This window comes from Ambystoma mexicanum, chromosome 1p (genome assembly GCF_040938575.1).
Source record: "Ambystoma mexicanum isolate Mex_15411 chromosome 1p, UKY_AmexF1_1, whole genome shotgun sequence".
NCBI classification, from domain to species: domain Eukaryota; kingdom Metazoa; phylum Chordata; class Amphibia; order Caudata; family Ambystomatidae; genus Ambystoma; species Ambystoma mexicanum.
The window spans coordinates 1026754459-1026778100 of NC_090921.1; the positions used below are offsets into that span (position 1 = coordinate 1026754459).

The window sequence follows — 23642 nt, forward strand, 5'->3', positions numbered from 1 at the left end:
GTGCAAAATACTACAAATTTGGCTTGTGAGGTTCCCGAATTGAGTAAAAGCACATCAGTTCCCAATTAAAAAAATGACCCCCTCCGCAGTCTCCCGCATGTTACTGACCACCATACTAAGGGGGAAAAGTTGAAAGGCGGCGCCTCACAGGCCATCTCCTCAGAGTATTCAGCCGTGTTGGGCCTTGACAATATTTTAATATCTTGGATGGTGTATACTGTTCTCTCATTTCCCTTGAGAAATCAAGATTGTCAAGGGGATTCTGCTGTTTTGCCAGTTCATAGCAAGAGATGGGGATCCGAAACACCTCACAGGAAACCAATGAAGATTGGTGTTGGACAGAAACATAACGTGGCCACAGCCTCAAAGCAAAAGGCATCTATTTTCAGTGATGAAATATAATATAATTATAAATTGTCTGTTATTTTATTTTCCAAGTATTTTACTTTCCAAGTATTCAATAAAATGTGCATTTGGCAAAAGTCCTTCGAGCCAGATTTGAACCAGCGACCTAAGGATGCCTGTTTTACCACTACAGTCCTCCGCTCTACCAACTGAGCTATCAAAGGCTTGGCAAATCATTCTCTAGCAAACTCAATACGAGCTTCCACTTCAACCGTCGACTTGTAAACATCTCTTGCAATTTATGCAAAATACTACAAATTTGGCTTGTGAGGTTCCCGAATTGAGTAAAAGCACATCAGTTCCCAATTAAAAAAATTACCCCCTCCGCAGTCTCCCGCATGTTAATGACCACCATACTAAGGGGGAAAAGTTGAAAGGCGGCGCCTCACAGGCCATCTCCTCAGAGTATTCAGCCGTGTTGGGCCTTGACAATATTTTAATATCTTGGATGGTGTATAGTGTTCTCTCATTTCCCTTGAGAAATCAAGATTGTCAAGGGGATTCTGCTGTTTTGCCAGTTCATAGCAAGAGATGGGGATCCAAAACACGTCACAGGAAACCAATGAAGATTCGTGTTGGACAGAAAAATAACGTGGCCACAGCCTCAAAGCAAAAGGCATCTATTTTCAGTGATGAAATATAATATAATTATAAATTGTCTGTTATTTTACTTCCAAGTATTTTACTTTCCAAGTATTCAATAAAATTTGCATTTGGCAAAAGTCCTTCGAGCCCGATTTGAACCAGCGACCTAAGGATGCCTGTTTTACCACTACAGTCCTCCGCTCTACCAACTGAGCTATCGAAGGCTTGGCAAATCATTCTCTAGCAAACTCAATACGAGCTTCCACTTCAACGTCGACTTGTAAACATCTCTTGCAATTCGTGCAAAATACTACAAATTTGGCTTGTGAGGTTCCCGAATTGAGTAAAAGCACATCAGTTCCCAATTAAAAAAATGACCCCCTCCGCAGTCTCCCGCATGTTAATGACCACCATACTAAGGGGGAAAAGTTGAAAGGCGGCGCCTCACAGGCCATCTCCTCAGAGTATTCAGCCGTGTTGGGCCTTGACAATATTTTAATATCTTGGATGGTGTATAGTGTTCTCTCATTTCCCTTGAGAAATCAAGATTGTCAAGGGGATTCTGCTGTTTTGCCAGTTCATAGCAAGAGATGGGGATCCAAAATACCTGACAGGAAACCAATGAAGATTTGTGTTGGACAGAAAAATAACGTGGCCACAGCCTCAAAGCAAAAGGCATCTATTTTCAGTGATGAAATATAATATAATTATAAATTGTCTGTTATTTTACTTTCCAAGTATTTTACTTTCCAAGTATTCAATAAAATGTGCATTTAGCAAGAGTCCTTCGAGCCGGATTTGAACCAGTGACCTAAGGATGCCTGTTTTACCACTACAGTCCTCCGCTCTACCAACTGAGCTATCGAAGGCTTGGCAAATCAACTCTAGCAAACTCAATACGAGCTTCCACTTCAACCGTCGACTTGTAAACATCTCTTGCAATTCGTGCAAAATACTACAAATTTGGCTTGTGAGGTTCCCGAATTGAGTAAAAGCACATCAGTTCCCAAAAAAAAAATGACCCCCTCCGCAGTCGCCCGCATGTTACTGACCACCATACTAAGGGGGAAAAGTTGAAAGGCGGCACCTCACAGGCCATCTCCTCAGAGTATTCAGCCGCGTTGGGCCTTGACAATATTTTAATATCTTGGATGGTGTATAGTGTTCTCTCATTTCTCTTGAGAAATCAAGATTGTCAAGGGGATTCTGCTGTTTTGCCAGTTCATAGCAAGAGATGGGGATCCAAAACACCTCACAGGAAACCAATGAAGATTTGTGTTGGACAGAAAAATAACGTGGTCACAGCCTCAAAGCAAAAGGCATCTATTTTCAGTGATGAAATATAATATAATTATAAATTGTCTGTTATTTTACTTTCCAAGTATTTTACTTTCCAAGTATTCAATAAAATGTGCATTTGGCAAAAGTCCTTTGAGCCGGATTTGAACCAGCGACCTAAGGATGCCTGTTTTACCACTACAGTCCTCCGCTCTACCAACTGAGCTATCGAAGGCTTGGCAAATCAACTCTAGCAAACTCAATACGAGCTTCCACTTCAACCGTCGACTTGTAAACATCTCTTGCAATTCGTGCAAAATACTACACATTTGGCTTGTGAGGTTCCCGAATTGAGTAAAAGCACATCAGTTCCCAAAAAAAAAATGACCCCCTCCGCAGTCGCCCGCATGTTACTGACCACCATACAAAGGAGGAAAAGTTGAAAGGCGGCGCCTCACAGGCCATCTCCTCAGAGTATTCATCAGTGTTCGGCCTTGACAATATTTTAATATCTTGGATGGTGTATAGTGTTCTCCCATTTCCCTTGAGAAATCAAGATTGTCAAGGGGATTCTGCTGTTTTGTCAGTTCATAGCAAGAGATGGGGATCCAAAATACCTCACAGGAAAACAACGAAGATTGGTGTCGGACAGAAAAATAACGTGGCCACAGCCTCAAAGCAAAAGGCATCTATTTTCAGTGATGAAATATAATATAATTATAAATTGTCTGTTATTTTACTTTCCAAGTATTTTACTTTCCAAGTATTCAATAAAATGTGCATTTGGCAAAAGTCCTTCGAGCCGGATTTGAACCAGCGACCTAAGGATGCCTGTTTTACCACTACAGTCCTCCGCTGTACCAACTGAGCTATCGAAGGCTTGGCAAATCAGTCTCTAGCAAGCTCAATACGAGCTTCCACTTCAACCGTCGACATTCAAACATCTCTTGCACTTCGTGCAAAATACTACAAATTTGGCTTGTGAGGTTCCCGAATTGAGTAAAAGCACATCAGTTCCCAATTAAAAAAATGACCCCCTCCGCAGTCTCCCGCATGTTACTGACCACCATACTAAGGGGGAAAAGTTGAAAGGCGGCGCCTCACAGGCCATCTCCTCAGAGTATTCAGCCGTGTTGGGCCTTGACAATATTTTAATATCTTGGATGGTGTATACTGTTCTCTCATTTCCCTTGAGAAATCAAGATTGTCAAGGGGATTCTGCTGTTTTGCCAGTTCATAGCAAGAGATGGGGATCCGAAACACCTCACAGGAAACCAATGAAGATTGGTGTTGGACAGAAACATAACGTGGCCACAGCCTCAAAGCAAAAGGCATCTATTTTCAGTGATGAAATATAATATAATTATAAATTGTCTGTTATTTTATTTTCCAAGTATTTTACTTTCCAAGTATTCAATAAAATGTGCATTTGGCAAAAGTCCTTCGAGCCAGATTTGAACCAGCGACCTAAGGATGCCTGTTTTACCACTACAGTCCTCCGCTCTACCAACTGAGCTATCAAAGGCTTGGCAAATCATTCTCTAGCAAACTCAATACGAGCTTCCACTTCAACCGTCGACTTGTAAACATCTCTTGCAATTTATGCAAAATACTACAAATTTGGCTTGTGAGGTTCCCGAATTGAGTAAAAGCACATCAGTTCCCAATTAAAAAAATTACCCCCTCCGCAGTCTCCCGCATGTTAATGACCACCATACTAAGGGGGAAAAGTTGAAAGGCGGCGCCTCACAGGCCATCTCCTCAGAGTATTCAGCCGTGTTGGGCCTTGACAATATTTTAATATCTTGGATGGTGTATAGTGTTCTCTCATTTCCCTTGAGAAATCAAGATTGTCAAGGGGATTCTGTTGTTTTGCCAGTTCATAGCAAGAGATGGGGATCCAAAACACGTCACAGGAAACCAATGAAGATTCGTGTTGGACAGAAAAATAACGTGGCCACAGCCTCAAAGCAAAAGGCATCTATTTTCAGTGATGAAATATAATATAATTATAAATTGTCTGTTATTTTACTTCCAAGTATTTTACTTTCCAAGTATTCAATAAAATTTGCATTTGGCAAAAGTCCTTCGAGCCCGATTTGAACCAGCGACCTAAGGATGCCTGTTTTACCACTACAGTCCTCCGCTCTACCAACTGAGCTATCGAAGGCTTGGCAAATCATTCTCTAGCAAACTCAATACGAGCTTCCACTTCAACGTCGACTTGTAAACATCTCTTGCAATTCGTGCAAAATACTACAAATTTGGCTTGTGAGGTTCCCGAATTGAGTAAAAGCACATCAGTTCCCAATTAAAAAAATGACCCCCTCCGCAGTCTCCCGCATGTTAATGACCACCATACTAAGGGGGAAAAGTTGAAAGGCGGCGCCTCACAGGCCATCTCCTCAGAGTATTCAGCCGTGTTGGGCCTTGACAATATTTTAATATCTTGGATGGTGTATAGTGTTCTCTCATTTCCCTTGAGAAATCAAGATTGTCAAGGGGATTCTGCTGTTTTGCCAGTTCATAGCAAGAGATGGGGATCCAAAATACCTGACAGGAAACCAATGAAGATTTGTGTTGGACAGAAAAATAACGTGGCCACAGCCTCAAAGCAAAAGGCATCTATTTTCAGTGATGAAATATAATATAATTATAAATTGTCTGTTATTTTACTTTCCAAGTATTTTACTTTCCAAGTATTCAATAAAATGTGCATTTAGCAAGAGTCCTTCGAGCCGGATTTGAACCAGTGACCTAAGGATGCCTGTTTTACCACTACAGTCCTCCGCTCTACCAACTGAGCTATCGAAGGCTTGGCAAATCAACTCTAGCAAACTCAATACGAGCTTCCACTTCAACCGTCGACTTGTAAACATCTCTTGCAATTCGTGCAAAATACTACAAATTTGGCTTGTGAGGTTCCCGAATTGAGTAAAAGCACATCAGTTCCCAAAAAAAAAATGACCCCCTCCGCAGTCGCCCGCATGTTACTGACCACCATACTAAGGGGGAAAAGTTGAAAGGCGGCACCTCACAGGCCATCTCCTCAGAGTATTCAGCCGCGTTGGGCCTTGACAATATTTTACTATCTTGGATGGTGTATAGTGTTCTCTCATTTCTCTTGAGAAATCAAGATTGTCAAGGGGATTCTGCTGTTTTGCCAGTTCATAGCAAGAGATGGGGATCCAAAACACCTCACAGGAAACCAATGAAGATTTGTGTTGGACAGAAAAATAACGTGGTCACAGCCTCAAAGCAAAAGGCATCTATTTTCAGTGATGAAATATAATATAATTATAAATTGTCTGTTATTTTACTTTCCAAGTATTTTACTTTCCAAGTATTCAATAAAATGTGCATTTGGCAAAAGTCCTTTGAGCCGGATTTGAACCAGCGACCTAAGGATGCCTGTTTTACCACTACAGTCCTCCGCTCTACCAACTGAGCTATCGAAGGCTTGGCAAATCGTTCTCTAGCAAACTCAATACGAGCTTTCACTTCAACCATCGACTTGTAAACATCTCTTGCAATTCGTGCAAAATACTACAAATTTGGCTTGTGAGGTTCCCGAATTGAGTAAAAGCACATCAGTTCACAATTTAAAAAATGACCCCCTCCGCAGTCTCCCGCATGTTACTGACCACCATACAAAGGAGGAAAAGTTGAAAGGCGGCGCCTCACAGGCCATCTCCTCAGAGTATTCATCAGTGTTCGGCCTTGACAATATTTTAATATCTTGGATGGTGTATAGTGTTCTCCCATTTCCCTTGAGAAATCAAGATTGTCAAGGGGATTCTGCTGTTTTGTCAGTTCATAGCAAGAGATGGGGATCCAAAATACCTCACAGGAAAACAACGAAGATTGGTGTCGGACAGAAAAATAACGTGGCCACAGCCTCAAAGCAAAAGGCATCTATTTTCAGTGATGAAATATAATATAATTATAAATTGTCTGTTATTTTACTTTCCAAGTATTTTACTTTCCAAGTATTCAATAAAATGTGCATTTGGCAAAAGTCCTTCGAGCCGGATTTGAACCAGCGACCTAAGGATGCCTGTTTTACCACTACAGTCCTCCGCTGTACCAACTGAGCTATCGAAGGCTTGGCAAATCAGTCTCTAGCAAGCTCAATACGAGCTTCCACTTCAACCGTCGACATTCAAACATCTCTTGCACTTCGTGCAAAATACTACAAATTTGGCTTGTGAGGTTCCCGAATTGAGTAAAAGCACATCAGTTCCCAATTAAAAAAATGACCCCCTCCGCAGTCTCCCGCATGTTACTGACCACCATACTAAGGGGGAAAAGTTGAAAGGCGGCGCCTCACAGGCCATCTCCTCAGAGTATTCAGCCGTGTTGGGCCTTGACAATATTTTAATATCTTGGATGGTGTATAGTGTTCTCTCATTTCCCTTGAGAAATCAAGATTGTCAAGGGGATTCTGCTGTTTTGCCAGTTCATAGCAAGAGATGGGGATCCGAAACACCTCACAGGAAACCAATGAAGATTGGTGTTGGACAGAAACATAACGTGGCCACAGCCTCAAAGCAAAAGGCATCTATTTTCAGTGATGAAATATAATATAATTATAAATTGTCTGTTATTTTATTTTCCAAGTATTTTACTTTCCAAGTATTCAATAAAATGTGCATTTGGCAAAAGTCCTTCGAGCCAGATTTGAACCAGCGACCTAAGGATGCCTGTTTTACCACTACAGTCCTCCGCTCTACCAACTGAGCTATCAAAGGCTTGGCAAATCATTCTCTAGCAAACTCAATACGAGCTTCCACTTCAACCGTCGACTTGTAAACATCTCTTGCAATTTATGCAAAATACTACAAATTTGGCTTGTGAGGTTCCCGAATTGAGTAAAAGCACATCAGTTCCCAATTAAAAAAATTACCCCCTCCGCAGTCTCCCGCATGTTAATGACCACCATACTAAGGGGGAAAAGTTGAAAGGCGGCGCCTCACAGGCCATCTCCTCAGAGTATTCAGCCGTGTTGGGCCTTGACAATATTTTAATATCTTGGATGGTGTATAGTGTTCTCTCATTTCCCTTGAGAAATCAAGATTGTCAAGGGGATTCTGCTGTTTTGCCAGTTCATAGCAAGAGATGGGGATCCAAAACACGTCACAGGAAACCAATGAAGATTCGTGTTGGACAGAAAAATAACGTGGCCACAGCCTCAAAGCAAAAGGCATCTATTTTCAGTGATGAAATATAATATAATTATAAATTGTCTGTTATTTTACTTCCAAGTATTTTACTTTCCAAGTATTCAATAAAATTTGCATTTGGCAAAAGTCCTTTGAGCCCGATTTGAACCAGCGACCTAAGGATGCCTGTTTTACCACTACAGTCCTCCGCTCTACCAACTGAGCTATCGAAGGCTTGGCAAATCATTCTCTAGCAAACTCAATACGAGCTTCCACTTCAACGTCGACTTGTAAACATCTCTTGCAATTCGTGCAAAATACTACAAATTTGGCTTGTGAGGTTCCCGAATTGAGTAAAAGCACATCAGTTCCCAATTAAAAAAATGACCCCCTCCGCAGTCTCCCGCATGTTAATGACCACCATACTAAGGGGGAAAAGTTGAAAGGCGGCGCCTCACAGGCCATCTCCTCAGAGTATTCAGCCGTGTTGGGCCTTGACAATATTTTAATATCTTGGATGGTGTATAGTGTTCTCTCATTTCCCTTGAGAAATCAAGATTGTCAAGGGGATTCTGCTGTTTTGCCAGTTCATAGCAAGAGATGGGGATCCAAAACACCTGACAGGACCCAATGAAGATTCGTTTTGGACAGAAAAATAACGTGGCCACAGCCTCAAAGCAAAAGGCATCTATTTTCAGTGATGAAATATAATATAATTATAAATTGTCTGTTATTTTACTTTCCAAGTATTTTACTTTCCAAGTATTCAATAAAATGTGCATTTGGCAAGAGTCCTTCGAGCCGGATTTGAACCAGCGACCTAAGGATGCCTGTTTTACCACTACAGTCCTCCACTCTACCAACTGAGCTATCGAAGGCTTGGCAAATCAACTCTAGCAAACTCAATACGAGCTTCCACTTCAACCGTCGACTTGTAAACATCTCTTGCAATTCGTGCAAAATACTACAAATTTGGCTTGTGAGGTTCCCGAAGTGAGTAAAAGCACATCAGTTCCCAATTAAAAAAATGACCCCCGCCGCAGTCTCCCGCATGTTACTGACCACCATACTAAGGGGGAAAAGTTGAAAGGCGGCACCTCACAGGCCATCTCCTCAGAGTATTCAGCCGCGTTGGGCCTTGACAATATTTTAATATCTTGGATGGTGTATAGTGTTCTCTCATTTTCCTTGAGAAATCAAGATTGTCAAGGGGATTATGCTGTTTTGCCAGTTCATAGCAAGAGATGGGGATCAAAGAAACACCTCACAGGAAACCAAAGAAGATAGGTGTTGGACAGAAAAATAATGTGGCCACAGCCTCAAAGCAAAAGGCATCTATTTTCAGTGATGAAATATAATATAATTATAAATTGTCTGTTATGTTATTTTCCAAGTATTTTACTTTCCAAGTATTCAATAAAATTTGCATTTGACAAAAGTCCTTCGAGCCGGATTTGAACCAGCGACCTAAGGATGCCTCTTTTACCACTACAGTCCTCCCCTCTACCAACTGAGCTATCGAAGGCTTGGCAAACCGTTCTCTAGCAAGCTCAATTCGAGCTTCCACTTCAACCGTCGACATGCAAACATCTCTTGCAATTCGTGCAAAATACTACAAATTTGGCTTGTGAGGTTCCCGAATTGAGTAAAAGCACATCAGTTCCCAATTAAAAAAATGACCCCCTCCGCAGTCTCCCGCATGTTACTGACCACCATACTAAGGGGGAAAAGTTGAAAGGCGGCACCTCACAGGCCATCTCCTCAGAGTATTCATCCGTGTTGGGCCTTGACAATATTTTAATATCTTGGATGGTGTATACTGTTCTCTCATTTCCCTTGAGAAATCAAGATTGTCAAGGGGATTCTGCAGTTTTGCCAGTTCATAGCAAGAGATGGGGATCCGAAACACCTCACAGGAAACCAATGAAGATTGGTGTTGGACAGAAACATAACGTGGCCACAGCCTCAAAGCAAAAGGCATCTATTTTCAGTGATGAAATATAATATAATTATAAATTGTCTGTTATTTTATTTTCCAAGTATTTTACTTTCCAAGTATTCAATAAAATTTGCATTTGGCAAAAGTCCTTCGAGCCGGATTTGAACCAGCGACCTAAGGATGCCTGTTTTACCACTACAGTCCTCCGCTCTACCAACTGAGCTTTCGAAGGCTTGGCAAATCATTCTCTAGCAAACTCAATACGAGCTTCCACTTCAACCGTCGACTTGTAAACATCTCTTGCAATTTGTGCAAAATACTACAAATTTGGCTTGTGAGGTTCCCGAATTGAGTAAAAGCACATCAGTTCCCAATTAAAAAAATTACCCCCTCCGCAGTCTCCCGCATGTTAATGACCACCATACTAAGAGGGAAAAGTTGAAAGGAGGCGCCTCACAGGCCATCTCCTCAGAGTATTCAGCCGTGTTGGGCCTTGACAATATTTTAATATCTTGGATGGTGTATAGTGTTCTCTCATTTCCCTTGAGAAATCAAGATTGTCAAGGGGATTCTGCTGTTTTGCCAGTTCATAGCAAGAGATGGGGATCCAAAACACCTGACAGGAAACCAATGAAGATTCGTGTTGGACAGAAAAATAACGTGGCCACAGCCTCAAAGCAAAAGGCATCTATTTTCAGTGATGAAATATAATATAATTATAAATTGTCTGTTCTTTTACTTTCCAAGTATTTTACTTTCCAAGTATTCAATAAAATGTGCATTTGGCAAAAGTCCTTTGAGCCGGATTTGAACCAGCAACCTAAGGATGCCTGTTTTACCACTACAGTCCTCCGCTCTACCAACTGAGCTATCAAAGGCTTGGCAAATCAACTCTAGCAAACTCAATACGAGCTTCCACTTCAACCGTCGACTTGTAAACATCTCTTGCAATTCGTGCAAAATACTACAAATTTGGCTTGTGAGGTTCCCGAATTGAGTAAAAGCACATCAGTTCCCAATTAAAAAAATGACCCCCTCCGCAGTCTCCCGCATGTTACTGACCACCATACTAAGGGGGAAAAGTTGAAAGGCGGCACCTCACAGGCCATCTCCTCAGAGTATTCAGTCGCGTTGGGCCTTGACAATATTTTATAGTGTTCTCTCATTTCCCTTGAGAAATCAAGATTGTCAAGGGGATTCTGCTGTTTTGCCAGTTCATAGCAAGAGATGGGGATCCAAAACACCTGACAGGAAACCAATGAAGATTCGTGTTGGACAGAAAAATAACGTGGCCACAGCCTCAAAGCAAAAGGCATCTATTTTCAGTGATGAAATATAATATAATTATAAATTGTCTGTTATTTTACTTTCCAAGTATTTTACTTTCCAAGTATTCAATAAAATGTGCATTTGGCAAGAGTCCTTCGAGCTGGATTTGAACCAGTGACCTAAGGATGCCTGTTTTACCACTACAGTCCTCCGCTCTACCAACTGAGCTATCGAAGGCTTGGCAAATCAACTCTAGCAAACTCAATACGCGCTTCCACTTCAACCGTCGACTTGTAAACATCTCTTGCAATTCGTGCAAAATACTTCAAATTTGGCTTGTGAGGTTCCCGAATTGAGTAAAAGCACATCAGTTCCCAATTAAAAAAATGACCCCCGCCGCAGTCTCCCGCATGTTACTGACCACCATACTAAGGGGGAAAAGTTGAAAGGCGGCACCTCACAGGCCATCTCCTCAGAGTATTCAGCCGCGTTGGGCCTTGACAATATTTTAATATCTTGGATGGTGTATAGTGTTCTCTCATTTTCCTTGAGAAATCAAGATTGTCAAGGGGATTATGCTGTTTTGCCAGTTCATAGCAAGAGATGGGGATCAAAGAAACACCTCACAGGAAACCAAAGAAGATTGGTGTTGGACAGAAAAATAATGTGGCCACAGCCTCAAAGCAAAAGGCATCTATTTTCAGTGATGAAATATAATATAATTATAAATTGTCTGTTATGTTATTTTCCAAGTATTTTACTTTCCAAGTATTGAATAAAATTTGCATTTGGCAAAAGTCCTTCGAGCGGATTTGAACCAGCGACCTAAGGATGCCTGTTTTACCACTACAGTCCTCCCCTCTACCAACTGAGCTATTGAAGGCTTGGCGAACCGTTCTCTAGCAAGCTCAATTCGAGCTTCCACTTCAACCGTCGACATGCAAACATCTCTTGCAATTCGTGCAAAATACTACAAATTTGGCTTGTGAGGTTCCCGAATTGAGTAAAAGCACATCAGTTCCCAATTAAAAAAATGACCCCCTCCGCAGTCTCCCGCATGTTACTGACCACCATACTAAGGGGGAAAAGTTGAAAGGCGGCGTCTCACAGGCCATCTCCTCAGAGTATTCAGCCGTGTTGGGCCTTGACAATATTTTAATATCTTGGATGGTGTATAGTGTTCTCTCATTTCCCTTGAGAAATCAAGATTGTCAAGGGGATTCTGCTGTTTTGCCAGTTCATAGCAAGAGATGGGGATCCAAAACACGTCACAGGAAACCAATGAAGATTCGTGTTGGACAGAAAAATAACGTGGCCACAGCCTCAAAGCAAAAGGCATCTATTTTCAGTGATGAAATATAATATAATTATAAATTGTCTGTTATTTTACTTCCAAGTATTTTACTTTCCAAGTATTCAATAAAATTTGCATTTGGCAAAAGTCCTTCGAGCCCGATTTGAACCAGCGACCTAAGGATGCCTGTTTTACCACTACAGTCCTCCGCTCTACCAACTGAGCTATCGAAGGCTTGGCAAATCATTCTCTAGCAAACTCAATACGAGCTTCCACTTCAACGTCGACTTGTAAACATCTCTTGCAATTCGTGCAAAATACTACAAATTTGGCTTGTGAGGTTCCCGAATTGAGTAAAAGCACATCAGTTCCCAATTAAAAAAATGACCCCCTCCGCAGTCTCCCGCATGTTAATGACCACCATACTAAGGGGGAAAAGTTGAAAGGCGGCACCTCACAGGCCATCTCCTCAGAGTATTCAGCTGCGTTGGGCCTTGACAATATTTTAATATCTTGGATGGTGTATAGTGTTCTCTCATTTCCCTTGAGAAATCAAGATTGTCAAGGGGATTCTGCTGTTTTGCCAGTTCATAGCAAGAGATGGGGATCCAAAATACCTGACAGGAAACCAATGAAGATTTGTGTTGGACAGAAAAATAACGTGGCCACAGCCTCAAAGCAAAAGGCATCTATTTTCAGTGATGAAATATAATATAATTATAAATTGTCTGTTATTTTACTTTCCAAGTATTTTACTTTCCAAGTATTCAATAAAATGTGCATTTAGCAAGAGTCCTTCGAGCCGGATTTGAACCAGTGACCTAAGGATGCCTGTTTTACCACTACAGTCCTCCGCTCTACCAACTGAGCTATCGAAGGCTTGGCAAATCAACTCTAGCAAACTCAATACGAGCTTCCACTTCAACCGTCGACTTGTAAACATCTCTTGCAATTCGTGCAAAATACTACAAATTTGGCTTGTGAGGTTCCCGAATTGAGTAAAAGCACATCAGTTCCCAAAAAAAAAATGACCCCCTCCGCAGTCGCCCGCATGTTACTGACCACCATACTAAGGGGGAAAAGTTGAAAGGCGGCACCTCACAGGCCATCTCCTCAGAGTATTCAGCCGCGTTGGGCCTTGACAATATTTTAATATCTTGGATGGTGTATAGTGTTCTCTCATTTCTCTTGAGAAATCAAGATTGTCAAGGGGATTCTGCTGTTTTGCCAGTTCATAGCAAGAGATGGGGATCCAAAACACCTCACAGGAAACCAATGAAGATTTGTGTTGGACAGAAAAATAACGTGGTCACAGCCTCAAAGCAAAAGGCATCTATTTTCAGTGATGAAATATAATATAATTATAAATTGTCTGTTATTTTACTTTCCAAGTATTTTACTTTCCAAGTATTCAATAAAATGTGCATTTGGCAAAAGTCCTTTGAGCCGGATTTGAACCAGCGACCTAAGGATGCCTGTTTTACCACTACAGTCCTCCGCTCTACCAACTGAGCTATCGAAGGCTTGGCAAATCTTTCTCTAGCAAACTCAATACGAGCTTTCACTTCAACCATCGACTTGTAAACATCTCTTGCAATTCGTGCAAAATACTACAAATTTGGCTTGTGAGGTTCCCGAATTGAGTAAAAGCACATCAGTTCACAATTTAAAAAATGACCCCCTCCGCAGTCTCCCGCATGTTACTGACCACCATACAAAGGAGGAAAAGTTGAAAGGCGGCGCCTCACAGGCCATCTCCTCAGAGTATTCATCAGTGTTCGGCCTTGACAATATTTTAATATCTTGGATGGTGTATAGTGTTCTCCCATTTCCCTTGAGAAATCAAGATTGTCAAGGGGATTCTGCTGTTTTGTCAGTTCATAGCAAGAGATGGGGATCCAAAATACCTCACAGGAAAACAACGAAGATTGGTGTCGGACAGAAAAATAACGTGGCCACAGCCTCAAAGCAAAAGGCATCTATTTTCAGTGATGAAATATAATATAATTATAAATTGTCTGTTATTTTACTTTCCAAGTATTTTACTTTCCAAGTATTCAATAAAATGTGCATTTGGCAAAAGTCCTTCGAGCCGGATTTGAACCAGCGACCTAAGGATGCCTGTTTTACCACTACAGTCCTCCGCTGTACCAACTGAGCTATCGAAGGCTTGGCAAATCAGTCTCTAGCAAGCTCAATACGAGCTTCCACTTCAACCGTCGACATTCAAACATCTCTTGCACTTCGTGCAAAATACTACAAATTTGGCTTGTGAGGTTCCCGAATTGAGTAAAAGCACATCAGTTCCCAATTAAAAAAATGACCCCCTCCGCAGTCTCCCGCATGTTACTGACCACCATACTAAGGGGGAAAAGTTGAAAGGCGGCGCCTCACAGGCCATCTCCTCAGAGTATTCAGCCGTGTTGGGCCTTGACAATATTTTAATATCTTGGATGGTGTATACTGTTCTCTCATTTCCCTTGAGAAATCAAGATTGTCAAGGGGATTCTGCTGTTTTGCCAGTTCATAGCAAGAGATGGGGATCCGAAACACCTCACAGGAAACCAATGAAGATTGGTGTTGGACAGAAACATAACGTGGCCACAGCCTCAAAGCAAAAGGCATCTATTTTCAGTGATGAAATATAATATAATTATAAATTGTCTGTTATTTTATTTTCCAAGTATTTTACTTTCCAAGTATTCAATAAAATGTGCATTTGGCAAAAGTCCTTCGAGCCAGATTTGAACCAGCGACCTAAGGATGCCTGTTTTACCACTACAGTCCTCCGCTCTACCAACTGAGCTATCAAAGGCTTGGCAAATCATTCTCTAGCAAACTCAATACGAGCTTCCACTTCAACCGTCGACTTGTAAACATCTCTTGCAATTTATGCAAAATACTACAAATTTGGCTTGTGAGGTTCCCGAATTGAGTAAAAGCACATCAGTTCCCAATTAAAAAAATTACCCCCTCCGCAGTCTCCCGCATGTTAATGACCACCATACTAAGGGGGAAAAGTTGAAAGGCGGCGCCTCACAGGCCATCTCCTCAGAGTATTCAGCCGTGTTGGGCCTTGACAATATTTTAATATCTTGGATGGTGTATAGTGTTCTCTCATTTCCCTTGAGAAATCAAGATTGTCAAGGGGATTCTGCTGTTTTGCCAGTTCATAGCAAGAGATGGGGATCCAAAACACGTCACAGGAAACCAATGAAGATTCGTGTTGGACAGAAAAATAACGTGGCCACAGCCTCAAAGCAAAAGGCATCTATTTTCAGTGATGAAATATAATATAATTATACATTGTCTGTTATTTTACTTCCAAGTATTTTACTTTCCAAGTATTCAATAAAATTTGCATTTGGCAAAAGTCCTTCGAGCCCGATTTGAACCAGCGACCTAAGGATGCCTGTTTTACCACTACAGTCCTCCGCTCTACCAACTGAGCTATCGAAGGCTTGGCAAATCATTCTCTAGCAAACTCAATACGAGCTTCCACTTCAACGTCGACTTGTAAACATCTCTTGCAATTCGTGCAAAATACTACAAATTTGGCTTGTGAGGTTCCCGAATTGAGTAAAAGCACATCAGTTCCCAATTAAAAAAATGACCCCCTCCGCAGTCTCCCGCATGTTAATGACCACCATACTAAGGGGGAAAAGTTGAAAGGCGGCGCCTCACAGGCCATCTCCTCAGAGTATTCAGCCGTGTTGGGCCTTGACAATATTTTAATATCTTGGATGGTGTATAGTGTTCTCTCATTTCCCTTGAGAAATCAAGATTGTCAAGGGGATTCTGCTGTTTTGCCAGTTCATAGCAAGAGATGGGGATCCAAAATACCTGACAGGAAACCAATGAAGATTTGTGTTGGACAGAAAAATAACGTGGCCACAGCCTCAAAGCAAAAGGCATCTATTTTCAGTGATGAAATATAATATAATTATAAATTGTCTGTTATTTTACTTTCCAAGTATTTTACTTTCCAAGTATTCAATAAAATGTGCATTTAGCAAGAGTCCTTCGAGACGGATTTGAACCAGTGACCTAAGGATGCCTGTTTTACCACTACAGTCCTCCGCTCTACCAACTGAGCTATCGAAGGCTTGGCAAATCAACTCTAGCAAACTCAATACGAGCTTCCACTTCAACCGTCGACTTGTAAACATCTCTTGCAATTCGTGCAAAATACTACAAATTTGGCTTGTGAGGTTCCCGAATTGAGTAAAAGCACATCAGTTCCCAAAAAAAAAATGACCCCCTCCGCAGTCGCCCGCATGTTACTGACCACCATACTAAGGGGGAAAAGTTGAAAGGCGGCACCTCACAGGCCATCTCCTCAGAGTATTCAGCCGCGTTGGGCCTTGACAATATTTTAATATCTTGGATGGTGTATAGTGTTCTCTCATTTCTCTTGAGAAATCAAGATTGTCAAGGGGATTCTGCTGTTTTGCCAGTTCATAGCAAGAGATGGGGATCCAAAACACCTCACAGGAAACCAATGAAGATTTGTGTTGGACAGAAAAATAACGTGGTCACAGCCTCAAAGCAAAAGGCATCTATTTTCAGTGATGAAATATAATATAATTATAAATTGTCTGTTATTTTACTTTCCAAGTATTTTACTTTCCAAGTATTCAATAAAATGTGCATTTGGCAAAAGTCCTTTGAGCCGGATTTGAACCAGCGACCTAAGGATGCCTGTTTTACCACTACAGTCCTCCGCTCTACCAACTGAGCTATCGAAGGCTTGGCAAATCAACTCTAGCAAACTCAATACGAGCTTCCACTTCAACCGTCGACTTGTAAACATCTCTTGCAATTCGTGCAAAATACTACACATTTGGCTTGTGAGGTTCCCGAATTGAGTAAAAGCACATCAGTTCCCAAAAAAAAAATGACCCCCTCCGCAGTCGCCCGCATGTTACTGACCACCATACAAAGGAGGAAAAGTTGAAAGGCGGCGCCTCACAGGCCATCTCCTCAGAGTATTCATCAGTGTTCGGCCTTGACAATATTTTAATATCTTGGATGGTGTATAGTGTTCTCCCATTTCCCTTGAGAAATCAAGATTGTCAAGGGGATTCTGCTGTTTTGTCAGTTCATAGCAAGAGATGGGGATCCAAAATACCTCACAGGAAAACAACGAAGATTGGTGTCGGACAGAAAAATAACGTGGCCACAGCCTCAAAGCAAAAGGCATCTATTTTCAGTGATGAAATATAATATAATTATAAATTGTCTGTTATTTTACTTTCCAAGTATTTTACTTTCCAAGTATTCAATAAAATGTGCATTTGGCAAAAGTCCTTCGAGCCGGATTTGAACCAGCGACCTAAGGATGCCTGTTTTACCACTACAGTCCTCCGCTGTACCAACTGAGCTATCGAAGGCTTGGCAAATCAGTCTCTAGCAAGCTCAATACGAGCTTCCACTTCAACCGTCGACATTCAAACATCTCTTGCACTTCGTGCAAAATACTACAAATTTGGCTTGTGAGGTTCCCGAATTGAGTAAAAGCACATCAGTTCCCAATTAAAAAAATGACCCCCTCCGCAGTCTCCCGCATGTTACTGACCACCATACTAAGGGGGAAAAGTTGAAAGGCGGCGCCTCACAGGCCATCTCCTCAGAGTATTCAGCCGTGTTGGGCCTTGACAATATTTTAATATCTTGGATGGTGTATACTGTTCTCTCATTTCCCTTGAGAAATCAAGATTGTCAAGGGGATTCTGCTGTTTTGCCAGTTCATAGCAAGAGATGGGGATCCGAAACACCTCACAGGAAACCAATGAAGATTGGTGTTGGACAGAAACATAACGTGGCCACAGCCTCAAAGCAAAAGGCATCTATTTTCAGTGATGAAATATAATATAATTATAAATTGTCTGTTATTTTATTTTCCAAGTATTTTACTTTCCAAGTATTCAATAAAATGTGCATTTGGCAAAAGTCCTTCGAGCCAGATTTGAACCAGCGACCTAAGGATGCCTGTTTTACCACTACAGTCCTCCGCTCTACCAACTGAGCTATCAAAGGCTTGGCAAATCATTCTCTAGCAAACTCAATACGAGCTTCCACTTCAACCGTCGACTTGTAAACATCTCTTGCAATTTATGCAAAATACTACAAATTTGGCTTGTGAGGTTCCCGAATTGAGTAAAAGCACATCAGTTCCCAATTAAAAAAATTACCCCCTCCGCAGTCTCCCGCATGTTAATGACCACCATACTAAGGGGGAAAAGTTGAAAGGCGGCGCCTCACAGGCCATCTCCTCAGAGTATTCAGCCGTGTTGGGCCTTGACAATATTTTAATATCTTGGATGGTGTATAGTGTTCTCTCATTTCCCTTGAGAAATCAAGATTGTCAAGGGGATTCTGTTGTTTTGCCAGTTCATAGCAAGAGATGGGGATCCAAAACACGTCACAGGAAACCAATGAAGATTCGTGTTGGACAGAAAAATAACGTGGCCACAGCCTCAAAGCAAAAGGCATCTATTTTCAGTGATGAAATATAATATAATTATAAATTGTCTGTTATTTTACTTCCAAGTATTTTACTTTCCAAGTATTCAATAAAATTTGCATTTGGCAAAAGTCCTTCGAGCCCGATTTGAACCAGCGACCTAAGGATGCCTGTTTTACCACTACAGTCCTCCGCTCTACCAACTGAGCTATCGAAGGCTTGGCAAATCATTCTCTAGCAAACTCAATACGAGCTTCCACTTCAACGTCGACTTGTAAACATCTCTTGCAATTCGTGCAAAATACTACAAATTTGGCTTGTGAGGTTCCCGAATTGAGTAAAAGCACATCAGTTCCCAATTAAAAAAATGACCCCCTCCGCAGTCTCCCGCATGTTAATGACCACCATACTAAGGGGGAAAAGTTGAAAGGCGGCGCCTCACAGGCCATCTCCTCAGAGTATTCAGCCGTGTTGGGCCTTGACAATATTTTAATATCTTGGATGGTGTATAGTGTTCTCTCATTTCCCTTGAGAAATCAAGATTGTCAAGGGGATTCTGCTGTTTTGCCAGTTCATAGCAAGAGATGGGGATCCAAAATACCTGACAGGAAACCAATGAAGATTTGTGTTGGACAGAAAAATAACGTGGCCACAGCCTCAAAGCAAAAGGCATCTATTTTCAGTGATGAAATATAATATAATTATAAATTGTCTGTTATTTTACTTTCCAAGTATTTTACTTTCCAAGTATTCAATAAAATGTGCATTTAGCAAGAGTCCTTCGAGCCGGATTTGAACCAGTGACCTAAGGATGCCTGTTTTACCACTACAGTCCTCCGCTCTACCAACTGAGCTATCGAAGGCTTGGCAAATCAACTCTAGCAAACTCAATACGAGCTTCCACTTCAACCGTCGACTTGTAAACATCTCTTGCAATTCGTGCAAAATACTACAAATTTGGCTTGTGAGGTTCCCGAATTGAGTAAAAGCACATCAGTTCCCAAAAAAAAAATGACCCCCTCCGCAGTCGCCCGCATGTTACTGACCACCATACTAAGGGGGAAAAGTTGAAAGGCGGCACCTCACAGGCCATCTCCTCAGAGTATTCAGCCGCGTTGGGCCTTGACAATATTTTACTATCTTGGATGGTGTATAGTGTTCTCTCATTTCTCTTGAGAAATCAAGATTGTCAAGGGGATTCTGCTGTTTTGCCAGTTCATAGCAAGAGATGGGGATCCAAAACACCTCACAGGAAACCAATGAAGATTTGTGTTGGACAGAAAAATAACGTGGTCACAGCCTCAAAGCAAAAGGCATCTATTTTCAGTGATGAAATATAATATAATTATAAATTGTCTGTTATTTTACTTTCCAAGTATTTTACTTTCCAAGTATTCAATAAAATGTGCATTTGGCAAAAGTCCTTTGAGCCGGATTTGAACCAGCGACCTAAGGATGCCTGTTTTACCACTACAGTCCTCCGCTCTACCAACTGAGCTATCGAAGGCTTGGCAAATCGTTCTCTAGCAAACTCAATACGAGCTTTCACTTCAACCATCGACTTGTAAACATCTCTTGCAATTCGTGCAAAATACTACAAATTTGGCTTGTGAGGTTCCCGAATTGAGTAAAAGCACATCAGTTCACAATTTAAAAAATGACCCCCTCCGCAGTCTCCCGCATGTTACTGACCACCATACAAAGGAGGAAAAGTTGAAAGGCGGCGCCTCACAGGCCATCTCCTCAGAGTATTCATCAGTGTTCGGCCTTGACAATATTTTAATATCTTGGATGGTGTATAGTGTTCTCCCATTTCCCTTGAGAAATCAAGATTGTCAAGGGGATTCTGCTGTTTTGTCAGTTCATAGCAAGAGATGGGGATCCAAAATACCTCACAGGAAAACAACGAAGATTGGTGTCGGACAGAAAAATAACGTGGCCACAGCCTCAAAGCAAAAGGCATCTATTTTCAGTGATGAAATATAATATAATTATAAATTGTCTGTTATTTTACTTTCCAAGTATTTTACTTTCCAAGTATTCAATAAAATGTGCATTTGGCAAAAGTCCTTCGAGCCGGATTTGAACCAGCGACCTAAGGATGCCTGTTTTACCACTACAGTCCTCCGCTGTACCAACTGAGCTATCGAAGGCTTGGCAAATCAGTCTCTAGCAAGCTCAATACGAGCTTCCACTTCAACCGTCGACATTCAAACATCTCTTGCACTTCGTGCAAAATACTACAAATTTGGCTTGTGAGGTTCCCGAATTGAGTAAAAGCACATCAGTTCCCAATTAAAAAAATGACCCCCTCCGCAGTCTCCCGCATGTTACTGACCACCATACTAAGGGGGAAAAGTTGAAAGGCGGCGCCTCACAGGCCATCTCCTCAGAGTATTCAGCCGTGTTGGGCCTTGACAATATTTTAATATCTTGGATGGTGTATAGTGTTCTCTCATTTCCCTTGAGAAATCAAGATTGTCAAGGGGATTCTGCTGTTTTGCCAGTTCATAGCAAGAGATGGGGATCCGAAACACCTCACAGGAAACCAATGAAGATTGGTGTTGGACAGAAACATAACGTGGCCACAGCCTCAAAGCAAAAGGCATCTATTTTCAGTGATGAAATATAATATAATTATAAATTGTCTGTTATTTTATTTTCCAAGTATTTTACTTTCCAAGTATTCAATAAAATGTGCATTTGGCAAAAGTCCTTCGAGCCAGATTTGAACCAGCGACCTAAGGATGCCTGTTTTACCACTACAGTCCTCCGCTCTACCAACTGAGCTATCAAAGGCTTGGCAAATCATTCTCTAGCAAACTCAATACGAGCTTCCACTTCAACCGTCGACTTGTAAACATCTCTTGCAATTTATGCAAAATACTACAAATTTGGCTTGTGAGGTTCCCGAATTGAGTAAAAGCACATCAGTTCCCAATTAAAAAAATTACCCCCTCCGCAGTCTCCCGCATGTTAATGACCACCATACTAAGGGGGAAAAGTTGAAAGGCGGCGCCTCACAGGCCATCTCCTCAGAGTATTCAGCCGTGTTGGGCCTTGACAATATTTTAATATCTTGGATGGTGTATAGTGTTCTCTCATTTCCCTTGAGAAATCAAGATTGTCAAGGGGATTCTGCTGTTTTGCCAGTTCATAGCAAGAGATGGGGATCCAAAACACGTCACAGGAAACCAATGAAGATTCGTGTTGGACAGAAAAATAACGTGGCCACAGCCTCAAAGCAAAAGGCATCTATTTTCAGTGATGAAATATAATATAATTATAAATTGTCTGTTATTTTACTTCCAAGTATTTTACTTTCCAAGTATTCAATAAAATTTGCATTTGGCAAAAGTCCTTTGAGCCCGATTTGAACCAGCGACCTAAGGATGCCTGTTTTACCACTACAGTCCTCCGCTCTACCAACTGAGCTATCGAAGGCTTGGCAAATCATTCTCTAGCAAACTCAATACGAGCTTCCACTTCAACGTCGACTTGTAAACATCTCTTGCAATTCGTGCAAAATACTACAAATTTGGCTTGTGAGGTTCCCGAATTGAGTAAAAGCACATCAGTTCCCAATTAAAAAAATGACCCCCTCCGCAGTCTCCCGCATGTTAATGACCACCATACTAAGGGGGAAAAGTTGAAAGGCGGCGCCTCACAGGCCATCTCCTCAGAGTATTCAGCCGTGTTGGGCCTTGACAATATTTTAATATCTTGGATGGTGTATAGTGTTCTCTCATTTCCCTTGAGAAATCAAGATTGTCAAGGGGATTCTGCTGTTTTGCCAGTTCATAGCAAGAGATGGGGATCCAAAACACCTGACAGGACCCAATGAAGATTCGTTTTGGACAGAAAAATAACGTGGCCACAGCCTCAAAGCAAAAGGCATCTATTTTCAGTGATGAAATATAATATAATTATAAATTGTCTGTTATTTTACTTTCCAAGTATTTTACTTTCCAAGTATTCAATAAAATGTGCATTTGGCAAGAGTCCTTCGAGCCGGATTTGAACCAGCGACCTAAGGATGCCTGTTTTACCACTACAGTCCGCCGCTCTACCAACTGAGCTATCGAAGGCTTGGCAAATCAACTCTAGCAAACTCAATACGAGCTTCCACTTCAACCGTCGACTTGTAAACATCTCTTGCAATTCGTGCAAAATACTACAAATTTGGCTTGTGAGGTTCCCGAAGTGAGTAAAAGCACATCAGTTCCCAATTAAAAAAATGACCCCCGCCGCAGTCTCCCGCATGTTACTGACCACCATACTAAGGGGGAAAAGTTGAAAGGCGGCACCTCACAGGCCATCTCCTCAGAGTATTCAGCCGCGTTGGGCCTTGACAATATTTTAATATCTTGGATGGTGTATAGTGTTCTCTCATTTTCCTTGAGAAATCAAGATTGTCAAGGGGATTATGCTGTTTTGCCAGTTCATAGCAAGAGATGGGGATCAAAGAAACACCTCACAGGAAACCAAAGAAGATTGGTGTTGGACAGAAAAATAATGTGGCCACAGCCTCAAAGCAAAAGGCATCTATTTTCAGTGATGAAATATAATATAATTATAAATTGTCTGTTATGTTATTTTCCAAGTATTTTACTTTCCAAGTATTCAATAAAATTTGCATTTGACAAAAGTCCTTCGAGCCGGATTTGAACCAGCGACCTAAGGATGCCTCTTTTACCACTACAGTCCTCCCCTCTACCAACTGAGCTATCGAAGGCAAACAAATCAACTCTAGCAAACTCAATACGAGCTTCCACTTCAACCGTCGACTTGTAAACATCTCTTGCAATTCGTGCAAAATACTACAAATTTGGCTTGTGAGGTTCCCGAAGTGAGTAAAAGCACATCAGTTCCCAATTAAAAAAATGACCCCCTCCGCAGTCTCCCGCATGTTACTGACCACCATACTAAGGGGGAAAAGTTGAAAGGCGGCACCTCACAGGCCATCTCCTCAGAGTATTCAGCTGCGTTGGGCCTTGACAATATTTTAATATCTTGGATGGTGTATAGTGTTCTCTCATTTCCCTTGAGAAATCAAGATTGTCAAGGGGATTCTGCTGTTTTGCCAGTTCATAGCAAGAGATGGGGATCCAAAATACCTGACAGGAAACCAATGAAGATTTGTGTTGGACAGAAAAATAACGTGGCCACAGCCTCAAAGCAAAAGGCATCTATTTTCAGTGATGAAATATAATATAATTATAAATTGTCTGTTATTTTACTTTC

The 23642-nt window shown here is 41.4% G+C and overlaps 3 non-coding genes across 3 annotated transcripts; all 3 read right to left on the bottom strand.

Annotated features, from left to right (window-relative positions):
* Positions 1–8222: 8222 nt before the first annotated feature.
* TRNAY-GUA (transfer RNA tyrosine (anticodon GUA)) lies at positions 8223–8308 on the bottom strand. Its single transcript is given in 2 exon segments — positions 8223–8258; positions 8272–8308. It is a non-coding gene; the product is annotated as a tRNA-Tyr (tRNA).
* Positions 8309–10161: 1853 nt separating this feature from the next.
* Positions 10162–10247, bottom strand: TRNAY-GUA (transfer RNA tyrosine (anticodon GUA)). Its single transcript is given in 2 exon segments — positions 10162–10197; positions 10211–10247. It is a non-coding gene; the product is annotated as a tRNA-Tyr (tRNA).
* Positions 10248–22400: 12153 nt separating this feature from the next.
* Positions 22401–22486, bottom strand: TRNAY-GUA (transfer RNA tyrosine (anticodon GUA)). Its single transcript is given in 2 exon segments — positions 22401–22436; positions 22450–22486. It is a non-coding gene; the product is annotated as a tRNA-Tyr (tRNA).
* Positions 22487–23642: the final 1156 nt, after the last annotated feature.